This window comes from Heterodontus francisci, chromosome 42, assembly GCF_036365525.1.
Source record: "Heterodontus francisci isolate sHetFra1 chromosome 42, sHetFra1.hap1, whole genome shotgun sequence".
Classification (NCBI taxonomy): Eukaryota; Metazoa; Chordata; class Chondrichthyes; order Heterodontiformes; family Heterodontidae; genus Heterodontus; species Heterodontus francisci.
Window position 1 is genome coordinate 28,660,797 of NC_090412.1, and position 16,942 is coordinate 28,677,738.

Here is a 16,942-nt window from a genome sequence, read left to right on the forward strand (position 1 = left end):
GACTGATGTGCCAGCAAGACTGATGTGCTAGGGAGACTGGGACTGATGTGCAAGGGAGACTGGGACTGATGTGCCAGGGAGATGGGACTGATGTGCCAGTGAGACTGATGTGCCAGGGAGACTGGGACTGATGTGCCAGGGAGACTGGGACTGATGTGCCAACGAGACTGTGACTGACGTGCCAGTGAGACTGATGTGCCAGGGAGACTGGGACTGATGTGCCAGCAAGACTGATGTGCCAGGGAGATGGGACTGATGTGCCAGGGAGACTGGGACTGATGTGCCAGGAAGACTGGCACTGATGTGCCAGGAAGACTGATGTGCCAGGGAGACTGGGACTGATGTGCCAGGGAGACTGATGTGCCAGGGAGACTGGGACTGATGTGCCAGGGAGATGGGACTGATGTGCCAGGGAGACTGGGACTGATGTGCCAGGAAGACTGGCACTGATGTGCCAGGAAGACTGATGTGCCAGGGAGACTGGGACTGATGTGTCAGTGAGACTGATGTGCCAGGAAGAATGATGTGCCAGGAAGACTGGGACTGATGTGCCAGTGAGACTGGGACTGATGTTCCAGGGAGATGGGACTGATGTGCCAGTGAGACTGATGTGCCAGGGAGACTGGGACTGATGTGCCAGGGAGATGGGACTGATGTGCCAGGGAAACTGGGACTCATGTGCCAGCAAGAATGATGTGCCAGTGAGACTGGGACTGATGTGCCAGCAAGACTGATGTGCCAGTGAGACTGGGACTGATGTGCCAGGGAGACTGATGTGCCAGGGAGACTGGGACTGATGTGCCAGGGAGATGGGACTGATGTGCCAGGGACACTGATGTGCCAGGGAGACTGGGACTGATGTGCCAGCAAGACTGATGTGCCAGGCAGACTGGGACTGATGTGCCAGGGAAACTGGGACTGATGTGCCAGGGAGAATGGGACTGATGTGCCAGCAAGACTGATGTGCCAGGGAGACGGGGACTGATGTGCCAGGGAGACTGGGACTGATGTGCCAGGGAGACTGATGTGCCAGTGAGACTGGGACTGATGTGCCAGGGAGACGGGGACTGATGTGCCAGGGAGACTGGGACTGACTGATGTGCCAGGGAGATGGGACTGATGTGCCAGCAAGACTGATGTGCCAGGGAGATGGAACTGATGTGCCAGGGAGACTGATGTGCCAGTGAGACTGGGACTGATGTGCCAGGGAGACGGGGACTGATGTGCCAGGGAGACTGGGACTGACTGATGTGCCAGGGAGATGGGACTGATGTGCCAGCAAGACTGATGTGCCAGGGAGACTGGGACCGATGTGCCAGGGAGACTGGGACTGATGTGCCAGCAAGACTGATGTGCCAGGGAGATGGAACTGATGTGCCAGGGAGACTGATGTGCCAGGGAGACTGGGACTGATGTGCCAGGGAGATGGGACTGATGTGCCAGGGGGACTGATGTGCCAGGGAGACTGGGACTGATGTGCCAGCAAGACTGATGTGCCAGGCAGACTGGGACTGATGTGCCAGGGAAACTGGGACTGATGTTCCAGGGAGACTGGGACTGATGTGCCAGCAAGACTGATGTGCCAGGGAGACGGGGACTGATGTGCCAGGGAGACTGGGACTGATGTGCCAGCAAGACTGATGTGCCAGGGAGATTGGGACTGATGTACCAGGGAGACTGATGTGCCAGTGAGACTGGGACTGATGTGCCAGGGAGATGGGGACTGATGTGCCAGGGAGACTGGGACTGACTGATGTGCCAGGGAGATGGGACTGATGTGCCAGGGAGATGGGACTGATGTGCCAGCAAGACTGATGTGCCAGGGAGACTGGGACCGATGTGCCAGGGAGACTGGGACTGATGTGCCAGCAAGACTGATGTGCCAGGGAGATGGAACTGATGTGCCAGGGAGACTGGGACTGATGTGCCAGGGAGATGGGACTGATGTGCCAGGGAAACTGGGACTGATGTGCCAGAAAGACTGATGTGCCAGTGAGACTGGGACTGATGTGCCAGCAAGACTGATGTGCCAGTGAGACTGGGACTGATGTGCCAGGGAGACTGATGTGCCAGGGAGACTGGGACTGATGTGCCAGGGAGATGGGACTGATGTGCCAGGGAGACTGATGTGCCAGGGAGACTGGGACTGATGTGCCAGCAAGACTGATGTGCCAGGCAGACTGGGACTGATGTGCCAGGGAAACTGGGACTGATGTGCCAGGGAGACTGGGACTGATGTGCCAGCAAAACTGATGTGCCAGGGAGACGGGGACTGATGTGCCAGGGAGACTGGGACTGATGTGCCAGCAAGACTGATGTGCCAGGGAGATTGGGACTGATGTGCCAGGGAGACTGATGTGCCAGTGAGACTGGGACTGATGTGCCAGGGAGACGGGGACTGATGTGCCAGGGAGACTGGGACTGACTGATGTGCCAGGGAGATGGGACTGATGTGCCAGCAAGACTGATGTGCCAGGAGACTGGGACCGATGTGCCAGGGAGACTGGGACTGATGTGCCAGCAAGACTGATGTGCCAGGGAGATGGAACTGATGTGCCAGGGAGACTGATGTGCCAGGGAGACTGGGACTGATGTGCCAGGGAGATGGGACTGATGTGCCAGGGAAACTGGGACTGATGTGCCAGAAAGACTGATGTGCCAGTGAGACTGGGACTGATGTGCCAGCAAGACTGATGTGCCAGTGAGACTGGGACTGATGTGCCAGGGAGACTGATGTGCCAGGGAGACTGGGACTGATGTGCCAGGGAGATGGGACTGATGTGCCAGGGAGACTGATGTGCCAGGGAGACTGGGACTGATGTGCCAGCAAGACTGATGTGCCAGGCAGACTGGGACTGATGTGCCAGGGAAACTGGGACTGATGTGCCAGGGAGACTGGGACTGATGTGCCAGCAAGACTGATGTGCCAGGGAGACGGGGACTGATGTGCCAGGGAGACTGGGACTGATGTGCCAGCAAGACTGATGTGCCAGGGAGATTGGGACTGATGTGCCAGGGAGACTGATGTGCCAGTGAGACTGGGACTGATGTGCCAGGGAGACGGGGACTGATGTGCCAGGGAGACTGGGACTGACTGATGTGCCAGGGAGATGGGACTGATGTGCCAGCAAGACTGATGTGCCAGGGAGACTGGGACCGATGTGCCAGGGAGACTGGGACTGATGTGCCAGCAAGACTGATGTGCCAGGGAGATGGAACTGATGTGCCAGGGAGACTGGGACTGATGTGCCAGGGAGATGGGACTGATGTGCCAGGGAGACTGGAACTGATGTGCCAGGGAGTCTGGTGCCAGGGACACTGGGACTGATGTGCCAGGGAGACTGATGTGCCAGGGAGACTGGGACTGATGTGCCAGGGAGACTGGGACTGATGTGCCAGCAAGACTGATGTGCTAGGGAGACTGGGACTGATGTGCAAGGGAGACTGGGACTGATGTGCCAGGGAGATGGGACTGATGTGCCAGTGAGACTGATGTGCCAGGGAGACTGGGACTGATGTGCCAGGGAGACTGGGACTGATGTGCCAACGAGACTGTGACTGACGTGCCAGTGAGACTGATGTGCCAGGGAGACTGGGACTGATGTGCCAGCAAGACTGATGTGCCAGGGAGATGGGACTGATGTGCCAGGGAGACTGGGACTGACTGATGTGCCAGGGAGATGGGACTGATGTGCCAGCAAGACTGATGTGCCAGGGAGATGGAACTGATGTGCCAGGGAGACTGATGTGCCAGTGAGACTGGGACTGATGTGCCAGGGAGACGGGGACTGATGTGCCAGGGAGACTGGGACTGACTGATGTGCCAGGGAGATGGGACTGATGTGCCAGCAAGACTGATGTGCCAGGGAGACTGGGACCGATGTGCCAGGGAGACTGGGACTGATGTGCCAGCAAGACTGATGTGCCAGGGAGATGGAACTGATGTGCCAGGGAGACTGATGTGCCAGGGAGACTGGGACTGATGTGCCAGGGAGATGGGACTGATGTGCCAGGGGGACTGATGTGCCAGGGAGACTGGGACTGATGTGCCAGCAAGACTGATGTGCCAGGCAGACTGGGACTGATGTGCCAGGGAAACTGGGACTGATGTTCCAGGGAGACTGGGACTGATGTGCCAGCAAGACTGATGTGCCAGGGAGACGGGGACTGATGTGCCAGGGAGACTGGGACTGATGTGCCAGCAAGACTGATGTGCCAGGGAGATTGGGACTGATGTACCAGGGAGACTGATGTGCCAGTGAGACTGGGACTGATGTGCCAGGGAGATGGGGACTGATGTGCCAGGGAGACTGGGACTGACTGATGTGCCAGGGAGATGGGACTGATGTGCCAGGGAGATGGGACTGATGTGCCTGCAAGACTGATGTGCCAGGGAGACTGGGACCGATGTGCCAGGGAGACTGGGACTGATGTGCCAGCAAGACTGATGTGCCAGGGAGATGGAACTGATGTGCCAGGGAGACTGGGACTGATGTGCCAGGGAGATGGGACTGATGTGCCAGGGAAACTGGGACTGATGTGCCAGAAAGACTGATGTGCCAGTGAGACTGGGACTGATGTGCCAGCAAGACTGATGTGCCAGTGAGACTGGGACTGATGTGCCAGGGAGACTGATGTGCCAGGGAGACTGGGACTGATGTGCCAGGGAGATGGGACTGATGTGCCAGGGAGACTGATGTGCCAGGGAGACTGGGACTGATGTGCCAGCAAGACTGATGTGCCAGGCAGACTGGGACTGATGTGCCAGGGAAACTGGGACTGATGTGCCAGGGAGACTGGGACTGATGTGCCAGCAAAACTGATGTGCCAGGGAGACGGGGACTGATGTGCCAGGGAGACTGGGACTGATGTGCCAGCAAGACTGATGTGCCAGGGAGATTGGGACTGATGTGCCAGGGAGACTGATGTGCCAGTGAGACTGGGACTGATGTGCCAGGGAGACGGGGACTGATGTGCCAGGGAGACTGGGACTGACTGATGTGCCAGGGAGATGGGACTGATGTGCCAGCAAGACTGATGTGCCAGGAGACTGGGACCGATGTGCCAGGGAGACTGGGACTGATGTGCCAGCAAGACTGATGTGCCAGGGAGATGGAACTGATGTGCCAGGGAGACTGATGTGCCAGGGAGACTGGGACTGATGTGCCAGGGAGATGGGACTGATGTGCCAGGGAAACTGGGACTGATGTGCCAGAAAGACTGATGTGCCAGTGAGACTGGGACTGATGTGCCAGCAAGACTGATGTGCCAGTGAGACTGGGACTGATGTGCCAGGGAGACTGATGTGCCAGGGAGACTGGGACTGATGTGCCAGGGAGATGGGACTGATGTGCCAGGGAGACTGATGTGCCAGGGAGACTGGGACTGATGTGCCAGCAAGACTGATGTGCCAGGCAGACTGGGACTGATGTGCCAGGGAAACTGGGACTGATGTGCCAGGGAGACTGGGACTGATGTGCCAGCAAGACTGATGTGCCAGGGAGACGGGGACTGATGTGCCAGGGAGACTGGGACTGATGTGCCAGCAAGACTGATGTGCCAGGGAGATTGGGACTGATGTGCCAGGGAGACTGATGTGCCAGTGAGACTGGGACTGATGTGCCAGGGAGACGGGGACTGATGTGCCAGGGAGACTGGGACTGACTGATGTGCCAGGGAGATGGGACTGATGTGCCAGCAAGACTGATGTGCCAGGGAGACTGGGACCGATGTGCCAGGGAGACTGGGACTGATGTGCCAGCAAGACTGATGTGCCAGGGAGATGGAACTGATGTGCCAGGGAGACTGGGACTGATGTGCCAGGGAGATGGGACTGATGTGCCAGGGAGACTGGAACTGATGTGCCAGGGAGTCTGGTGCCAGGGACACTGGGACTGATGTGCCAGGGAGACTGATGTGCCAGGGAGACTGGGACTGATGTGCCAGGGAGACTGGGACTGATGTGCCAGCAAGACTGATGTGCTAGGGAGACTGGGACTGATGTGCAAGGGAGACTGGGACTGATGTGCCAGGGAGATGGGACTGATGTGCCAGTGAGACTGATGTGCCAGGGAGACTGGGACTGATGTGCCAGGGAGACTGGGACTGATGTGCCAACGAGACTGTGACTGACGTGCCAGTGAGACTGATGTGCCAGGGAGACTGGGACTGATGTGCCAGCAAGACTGATGTGCCAGGGAGATGGGACTGATGTGCCAGGGAGACTGGGACTGATGTGCCAGGAAGACTGGCACTGATGTGCCAGGAAGACTGATGTGCCAGGGAGACTGGGACTGATGTGCCAGGGAGACTGATGTGCCAGGGAGACTGGGACTGATGTGCCCGGGAGATGGGACTGATGTGCCAGGGAGACTGGGACTAATGTGCCAGGAAGACTGGCACTGATGTGCCAGGAAGACTGATATGCCAGGGAGACTGGGACTGATGTGTCAGTGAGACTGATGTGCCAGGCAGAATGATGTGCCAGGAAGACTGGGACTGATGTGCCAGTGAGACTGGGACTGATGTTCCAGGGAGATGGGACTGATGTGCCAGTGAGACTGATGTGCCAGGGAGACTGGGACTGATGTGCCAGGGAGATGGGACTGATGTGCCAGGGAAACTGGGACTGATGTGCCAGCAAGAATGATGTGCCAGTGAGACTGGGACTGATGTGCCAGCAAGACTGATGTGCCAGTGAGACTGGGACTGATGTGCCAGGGAGACTGATGTGCCAGGGAGACTGGGACTGATGTGCCAGGGAGATGGGACTGATGTGCCAGGGAGACTGATGTGCCAGGGAGACTGGGACTGATGTGCCAGCAAGACTGATGTGCCAGGCAGACTGGGACTGATGTGCCAGGGAAACTGGGACTGATGTGCCAGGGAGACTGGGACTGATGTGCCAGCAAGACTGATGTGCCAGGGAGACTGGGACTGATGTGCCAGCAAGACTGATGTGCCAGGGAGATTGGGACTGATGTGCCAGGGAGACTGATGTGCCAGTGAGACTGGGACTGATGTGCCAGGGAGACGGGGACTGATGTGCCAGGGAGACTGGGACTGACTGATGTGCCAGGGAGATGGGACTGATGTGCCAGCAAGACTGATGTGCCAGGGAGACCGGGACCGATGTGCCAGGGAGACTGGGACTGATGTGCCAGCAAGACTGATGTGCCAGGGAGATGGAACTGATGTGCCAGGGAGACTGGGACTGATGTGCCAGGGAGATGGGACTGATGTGCCAGGGAGACTGGAACTGATGTGCCAGGGAGTCTGATGTGCCAGGGACACTGGGACTGATGTGCCAGGGAGACTGATGTGCCAGGGAGACTGGGACTGATGTGCCAGGGAGACTGGGACTGATGTGCCAGCAAGACTGATGTGCTAGGGAGACTGGGACTGATGTGCCAGGGAGACTGGGACTGATGTGCCAGGGAGATTGGACTGATGTGCCAGTGAGACTGATGTGCCAGGGAGACTGGGACTGATGTGCCAGCAAGACTGATGTGCTAGGGAGACTGGGACTGATGTGCCAGGGAGACTGGGACTGATGTGCCAGGGAGATTGGACTGATGTGCCAGTGAGACTGATGTGCCAGGGAGACTGGGACTGATGTGCCAGCAAGACTGATGTGCCAGGGAGATGGGACTGATGTGCCAGGGAGACTGGGACTGATGTGCCAGGGAGATGGGACTGATGTGCCAGGGAGACTGGGACTGATGTGCCAGGGAGATGGGACTGATGTGCCAGGGAGATGGGACTGATGTGCCAGGGAGACTGGGACTGATGTGCCAGGGAGATCGGACTGATGTGCCAGGGAGACTGGGACTGATGTGCCAGGGAGATGGGACTGATGTGCCAGGGAGACTGGGACTGATGTGCCAGGGAGACTGTGACTGATGTGCCAGGGAGACTGATGTGCCAGGGAGACTGGGACTGATGTGCCAGGGAGATGGGACTGATGTGCCAGTGAGTTGGGACTGATGTGCCCGGGAGACTTGGACTGATGTGCCAGTGAGTCTGATGTGCCAGGGAGACTGGGACTGATGTGCCAGCAAGACTGATGTGCCAGGGAGACTGGGACTGATGTGCCAGGGAGACTGATGTGCCAGGGAGACTGGGACTGATGTGCCAGGGAGATGGGACTGATGTGCCAGGGAGACTGGGGCTGATGTGCCAGGGAGAGAGCACTGATGTGCCAGGGAGACTGGGACTGATGTGCCAGGGAGACTGATGTGCCAGGGAGACTGGCACTGATGTGCCAGGGAGATGGGACTGATGTGCCAGGGAGAATGGGACTGATGTGCCAGGGAGACTGATGTGCCAGGGAGACTGGGACTGATGTGCCAGGGAGATGGGACTGATGTTCCAGGGAGACTGGGACTGATGTGCCAGCAAGACCGATGTGCCAGGGAGACTGGGACTGATGTGCCAGCAAGACCGATGTGCCAGGGAGATGGGACTGATGTGCCAGGGAGACTGGGACTGATGTGCCAGGGAGACCGATGTGCCAGGGAGACTGGGACTGATGTGCCAGGGAGACTGGGACTGATGTGCCAGGGAGACTGATGTGCCAGGGAGACAGGGACTGATGTGCCTGGGAGATGGGACTGATGTGCCAGAGAGACTGATGTGCCAGGGAGACTGGGACTGATGTGCCAGGGAGATGGGACTGATGTGCCAGGGAGACTGGGACTGATGTGCCAGCAAGACCGATGTGCCAGGGAGACTGGGACTGATGTGCCAGCAAGACTGATGTGCCAGGGAGACTGATGTGCCAGGGAGACTGGGACTGATGTGCCAGTGAGACTGATGTGCCAGGAAGACTGGGACTGATGTGCCAGTGAGTCTGATGTGCCAGGAAGACTGGGACTGATGTGCCAGCAAGACCGATGTGCCAGGGAGACTGATACTGATGTGCCAGCAAGACTGATGTGCCAGGGAGACTGATGTGCCAGGAAGACTGGGACTGATGTGCCAGTGAGTCTGATGTGCCAGGAAGACTGGGACTGATGTGCCAGGAAGACTGATGTGCCAGGAAGACTGGGACTGATGTGCCAGTGAGACTGGGACTGATGAGCCAGGGAGATGGGACTGATGTGCCAGTGAGACTGATGTGCCAGGGAGACTTGGACAGATGTGCCAGAGAGATGGGACTGATGTGCCAGTGAGACTGATGTGCCAGGAAGACTGGGACTGATGTGCCAGTGAGTCTGATGTGCCAGTGTGACTGGGACTGATGTGCCAGGGAGACTGGGACTGATGTGCCAGGGAGACTGATGTGCCAGGGAGATTGGGACTGATGTGCCAGCAAGACTGATGTGCCAGGGTGACTGGGACTGATGTGCCAGGGAGACTGATGTGCCAGGGAGACTGGGACTGATGTGCCAGCAAGACTGATGTGCCAGGGTGACTGGGACTGATGTGCCAGGGACACTGGGACTGATGTGCCAGGGAGACTGATGTGCCAGGGAGATTGGGACTGATGTGCCAGGGAGATTGGGACTGATGTGCCAGCAAGACTGATGTGCCAGGGAGAATGGGACTGATGTGCCAGGGAGACTGATGTGCCAGGGAGACTGGGACTGATGTGCCAGCAATACCGATGTGCCAGGGTGACTGGGACTGATGTGCCAGTGAGACTGGGACTGATGTGCCAGCAAGACTGATGTGCCAGAGTGAGTGGGACTGATGTGCCAGGGAGACTGATGTGCCAGGGAGACTGGGACTGATGTGCCAGGGAGACTGATGTGCCAGGGAGACTGGGACTGATCTGCCAGGGAGACTGATGTGCCAGGGAGACTGGGACTGATGTGCCAGTGAGACTGGGACTGATCTGCCAGGGAGACTGATGTGCCAGGGAGACTGGGACAGATGTGCCAGGGAGACTGGGGCTGATCTGCCAGGGAGACTGATGTGCCAGGGAGACTGGGACTGATGTGCCAGGGAGACTGGGACTGAGGTGCCAGTGAGACTGGGACTGATGAGCAAGCAAGACTGATGCGCCAGGGTGACTGGGACTGATGTGCCAGGGAGACTGATGTGCCAGGGAGATGGGACAGATGAGCCAGGGACACTGGGACTGATGTGCCAGTGAGACTGGGACTGATGTGCCAGGGAGACTGATGTGCCAGGGAGACTGGGACTGATGTACCAGTGAGACTGATGTGCCAGGGAGACTGGGACTGATGTGCCAGTGAGACTGATGTGCCAGGGAGACTGGGACTGATGTGCCAGGGAGACTGGGACTGATGTGCCAGTGAGACTGATGTGCCAGGGAGACTGGGACTGATGTGCCAGTGAGACTGCTGTGCCAGGGAGACTGCGACTGATGTGCCACTGAGACTGATGTGCCAGGGAGACTGGGACTGATGTGCCAGTGAGACTGATGTGCCAGGAAGACTGATGTGCCAGGGAGACTGGGAGTGATGTGCCAGTGAGACTGATGTGCCAGGGAGACTGATGTGCCAGGGAGATGGGACAGATGAGCCAGGGAGACTGGGACTGATGTGCCAGTGAGACTGATGTGCCAGGGAGACTGGGACTGATGTGCCAGTGAGACTGCTGTGCCAGGGAGACTGCGACTGATGTGCCACTGAGACTGATGTGCCAGGGAGACTGGGACTGATGTGCCAGGGAGACTGGGACTGATGTGCCAGTGAGACTGGGACTGATGTGCCAGGGAGACTGATGTGCCAGGGAGACTGGGACTGATGTACCAGTGAGACTGATGTGCCAGGGAGACTGGGACTGATGTGCCAGGGAGACTGGGACTGATGTGCCAGTGAGACTGATGTGCCAGGGAGACTGCGACTGATGTGCCACTGAGACTGATGTGCCAGGGAGACTGGGACTGATGTGCCAGTGAGACTGATGTGCCAGGAAGACTGATGTGCCAGGGAGACTGGGAGTGATGTGCCAGTGAGACTGATGTGCCAGGGAGACTGGGACTGATGTGCCAGTGAGACTGATGTGCCAGGGAGAGTGCGACTGATGTGCCACTGAGACTGATGTGCCAGGGAGACTGGGACTGATGTGCTAGTGAGACTGATGTGCCAGGAAGACTGATCTGCCAGGGAGACTGATGAGCCAGGGAGATGGAACTGATGTGCCAGGGAGACTGGGACTGATGTGCCAGTGAGACTGATGTGCCAGGGAGACTGGGACTGATGTGCCAGTGAGACTGATGTGCCAGGGAGACTGCGACTGATGTGCCACTGAGACTGATGTGCCAGGGAGACTCGGACTGATGTGCCAGTGAGACTGATGTGCCAGGAAGACTGATGTGCCAGGGAGACTGGGAGTGATGTGCCAGTGAGACTGGGACTGATGTGCCAGTGAGACTGGGACTGATGTACCAGTGAGACTGATGTGCCAGGGAGACTGGGACTGATGTGCCAGGGAGACTGATGTGCCAGGGAGACTGATGTGCCAGGGAGACTGGGACTGATGTGCCAGTGAGACTGATGTGCCAGGAAGACTGGGACTGATGTGCCAGTGAGACTGATGTGCCAGGAACACTGGGACTGATGTGCCAGTGAGTCTGATGTGCCAGGGAGACTGGGACTGATGTGCCAGCAAGACTGATGTGCCAGGGAGACTGGGACTGATGTGCCAGGGAGACTGATGTGCCAGGGAGACTGGGACTGATGTGCCAGGGAGACTGATGTGCCAGGGAGACTGGGACTGATGTGCCAGGGGGACTGGGACTGATGTGCCAGCAAGACTCATGTGCCAGGGAGATTGGGACTGATGTGCCAGGGAGACTGATGTGCCAGGGAGACTGGGACTGATGTGCCAGGGAGACTGGGACTGACTGATGTGCCAGGGAGATGGGACTGATGTGCCAGCAAGACTGATGTGCCAGGGAGATCGGACTGATGTGCCAGGGAGACTGGGACTGATGTGCCAGGGAGATGGGACTGATGTGCCAGTGAGATGGGACTGATGTGCCCGGGAGACTTGGACTGATGTGCCAGTGAGTCTGATGTGCCAGGGAGACTGGGACTGATGTGCCAGCAAGACTGATGTGCCAGGGAGACTGGGACTGATGTGCCAGGGAGACTGATGTATTAGGGAGACTGGGACTGATGTGCCAGGGAGATGGGACTGATGTGCCAGGGAGACTGGGACTGATGTGCCAGGGAGATGGCACTGATGTGCCAGGGAGACTGGGACTGATGTGCCAGGGAGACTGATGTGCCAGGGAGACTGGGACTGATGTGCCAGGGAGATGGGACTGATGTGCCAGGGAGAATGGGACTGATGTGCCAGGGAGACTGATGTGCCAGGGAGACTGGGACTGATGTGCCAGGGAGATGGGACTGATGTTCCAGGGAGACTGGGACTGATGTGCCAGCAAGACCGATGTGCCAGGGAGACTGGGACTGATGTGCCAGCAAGACCGATGTGCCAGGGAGATGGGACTGATGTGCCAGGGAGACTGGGACTGATGTGCCAGGGAGACCAATGTGCCAGGGAGACTGGGACAGATGTGCCAGGGAGACTGGGACTGATGTGCCAGGGAGACTGATGTGCCAGGGAGACTGGGACTGATGTGCCTGGGAGATGGGACTGATGTGCCAGGGAGACTGGGACTGATGTGCCAGGGAGACTGATGTGCCAGGGAGACTGGGACTGATGTGCCAGGGAGATGGGACTGATGAGCCAGGGAGACTGGGACTGATGTGCCTGCAAGACCGATGTGCCAGGGAGACTGGGACTGATGTGCCAGCAAGACTGATGTGCCAGGGAGACTGATGTGCCAGGGAGACTGGGACTGATGTGCCAGTGAGACTGATGTGCCAGGAAGACTGGGACTGATGCGCCAGTGAGACTGATGTGCCAGGAAGACTGGGACTGATGTGCCAGTGAGTCTGATGTGCCAGGAAGACTGGGACTGATGTGCCAGGAAGACTGATGTGCCAGGAAGACTGGGACTGATGTGCCAGTGAGACTGGGACTGATGAGCCAGGGAGATGGGACTGATGTGCCAGTGAGACTGATGTGCCAGGGAGACTTGGACTGATGTGCCAGCAAGACTGATGTGCCAGTGAGACTGGGACTGACGTGCCAGCAAGACTGATGTGCCAGGGAGAAGGGACTGATGTGCCAGGGAGTCTGGGATTGATGTGCCAGCAAGACTGATGTGCCAGTGAGACTGGGACTGATGTGCCAGGGAGACTGATGTGCCAGGGAGATGGGACTGATGTGCCAGGGAGAATGGGACTGATGTGCCAGGGAGACTGATGTGCCAGGGAGACTGGGACTGATGTGCCAGGGAGATGGGACTGATGTTCCAGGGAGACTGGGACTGATGTGCCAGCAAGACCGATGTGCCAGGGAGACTGGGACTGATGTGCCAGCAAGACCGATGTGCCAGGGAGATGGGACTGATGTGCCAGGGAGACTGCGACTGATGTGCCAGGGAGACCGATGTGCCAGGGAGACTGGGACTGATGTGCCAGGGAGACTGATTTGCCGGGGAGACTGAGACTGATGTGCCTGGGAGATGGGACTGATGTGCCAGGGAGACTGGGACTGATGTGCCAGGGAGACTGATGTGCCAGGGAGACTGGGACTGATGTGCCAGGGAGATGGGACTGATGTGCCAGGGAGACTGGGACTGATGTGCCAGCAAGACCGATGTGCCAGGGAGACTGGGACTGATGTGCCAGGCAGATGGGACTGATGTGCCAGCAAGACTGATGTGCCAGGGAGACTGGGACTGATCTGCCAGCAAGACAGATGTGCCAGGGTGACTGGGACTGATGTGCCAGGGAGACTGATGTGCCACTGAGACTGCGACTGATGTGCCAGTGAGACTGGGACTGATATGCCAGCAAGACTGATGTGCCAGGGTGACTGGGACTGATGTGCCAGTGAGACTGATGTGCCAGGGAGACTGGGACTGATGTGCCAGGGAGACTGATGTGCCACTGAGACTGCGACTGATGTGCCAGTGAGACTGGGACTGATGTGCCAGCAAGACTGATGTGCCAGGGAGACTGATGTGCCAGGGAGACTGGGACTGATGTGCCAGGGATACTGATGTGCCAGGGAGACTGGGACTGATGTGCCAGGGAGACTGGGACTGATGTGCCAGTGAGACTGGGACTGATGTGCCAGGGAGACTGATGTGCCAGGGAGACTGGGACTGATGTGCCAGCAAGGCTGATGTGCCAGGGTGACTGGGACTGATGTGCCAGGGAGACTGATGTGCCACTGAGACTGCGACTGATGTGCCAGTGAGACTGGGACTGATGTGCCAGCAAGGCTGATGTGCCAGCGTGACTGGGACTGATGTGCCAGGGAGACTGATGTGCCACTGAGACTGCGACTGATGTTCCACTGAGACTGCGACTGATGTGCCAGTGAGACTGGGACTGATGTGCCAGCAAGACTGATGTGCCAGGGTGACTGGGACTGATGTGCCAGGGAGACTGATGTGCCAGGGAGACTGGGACTGATGTGCCAGGGGGACTGGGACTGATGTGCCAGCAAGACTCATGTGCCAGGGAGATTGGGACTGATGTGCCAGGGAGACTGATGTGCCAGGGAGACTGGGACTGATGTGCCAGGGAGACTGGGACTGACTGATGTGCCAGGGAGATGGTACTGATGTGCCAGCAAGACTGATGTGCCAGAGAGACTGGGACTGATGTGCCAGGGAGACTGGGACTGATGTGCCAGTGAGACTGATGTGCCAGGGAGACTGGGACTGATGTGCCAGTGAGACCGATGTGCCAGGAAGACTGGGACTGATGTGCCAGTGAGACTGATGTACCAGGAAGACTGGGACTGATGTGCCAGTCAGTCTGATGTGCCAGGGAGACTGCGACTGATGTGCCAGTGAGACTGATGTGCCAGGAAGACTGATGTGCCAGGAAGACTGGGACTGATGTGCCAGTGAGACTGGGACTGATGTGCCAGGGAGATGGGACTGATGTGCCAGTGAGACTGATGTGCCAGGGAGACTGGGACTGATGTGCCAGTGAGACTGGGACTGATGTGCCAGGGAGATGGGACTGATGTGCCAGGGAGACTGATGTGCCACTGAGACTGCGACTGATGTGCCAGTGAGACTGAAACTGATGTGCCAGCAATACCGATGTGCCAGGGTGACTGGGACTGATGTGCCAGTGAGACTGGGACTGATGTGCCAGCAAGACTGATGTGCCAGGGTGACTGGGAGTGATGTGCCAGGGAGACTGATGTGCCAGGGAGACTGGGACTGATGTGCCAGGGATACTGATGTGCCAGGCAGACTGGGACTGATCTGCCAGGGAGACTGATGTGCCAGGGAGACTGGGACTGATGTGCCAGTGAGACTGGGACTGATGTGCCAGGGAGACTGATGTGCCAGGGAGAGGGGACTGATGAGCCAGGGAGACTGGGACTGATGTGCCAGTGAGACTCGGACTGATGTGCCAGCAAGACTGATGTGCCAAGGTGACTGGGACTGATGTGCCAGGGATACTGATGTGCCAGGGAGACTGGGACTGATGTGCCAGGGAGATGGGACTGATGAGCCAGGGAGACTGGGACTGATGTGCCTGCAAGACCGATGTGCCAGGGAGACTGGGACTGATGTGCCAGCAAGACTGATGTGCCAGGGAGACTGATGTGCCAGGGAGACTGGGACTGATGTGCCAGTGAGACTGATGTGCCAGGAAGACTGGGACTGATGCGCCAGTGAGACTGATGTGCCAGGAAGACTGGGACTGATGTGCCAGTGAGTCTGATGTGCCAGGAAGACTGGGACTGATGTGCCAGGAAGACTGATGTGCCAGGAAGACTGGGACTGATGTGCCAGTGAGACTGGGACTGATGAGCCAGGGAGATGGGACTGATGTGCCAGTGAGACTGATGTGCCAGGGAGACTTGGACTGATGTCCCAGCAAGACTGATGTGCCAGTGAGACTGGGACTGACGTGCCAGCAAGACTGATGTGCCAGGGAGAAGGGACTGATGTGCCAGGGAGTCTGGGACTGATGTGCCAGCAAGACTGATGTGCCAGTGAGACTGGGACTGATGTGCCAGGGAGACTGATGTGCCAGGGAGATGGGACTGATGTGCCAGGGAGAATGGGACTGATGTGCCAGGGAGACTGATGTGCCAGGGAGACTGGGACTGATGTGCCAGGGAGATGGGACTGATGTTCCAGGGAGACTGGTACTGATGTGCCAGCAAGACCTATGTGCCAGGGAGACTGGGACTGATGTGCCAGCAAGACCGATGTGCCAGGGAGATGGGACTGATGTGCCAGGGAGACTGCGACTGATGTGCCAGGGAGACCGATGTGCCAGGGAGACTGGGACTGATGTGCCAGGGAGACTGATTTGCCGGGGAGACTGAGACTGATGTGCCTGGGAGATGGGACTGATGTGCCAGGGAGACTGGGACTGATGTGCCAGGGAGACTGATGTGCCAGGGAGACTGGGACTGATGTGCCAGGGAGATGGGACTGATGTGCCAGGGAGACTGGGACTGATGTGCCAGCAAGACCGATGTGCCAGGGAGACTGGGACTGATGTGCCAGGCAGATGGGACTGATGTGCCAGCAAGACTGATGTGCCAGGGAGACTGGGACTGATCTGCCAGGCAGATGGGACTGATGTGCCAGCAAGACAGATGTGCCAGGGTGACTGGGACTGATGTGCCAGGCCGATGGGACTGATGTGCCAGCAAGACAGATGTGCCAGGGTGACTGGGACTGATGTGCCAGCAAGACTGATGTGCCAGGGTGACTGGGACTGATGTGCCAGGGAGACTGATGTGCCACTGAGACTGCGACTGATGTGCCAGTGAGACTGGGACTGATGTGCCAGCAAGACTGATGTGCCAGGGTGACTGGGACTGATGTGCCAGTGAGACTGATGTGCCAGGGAGACTGGGACTGATGTGCCAGGGAGACTGATGTGCCAGGCAGACTGGGACT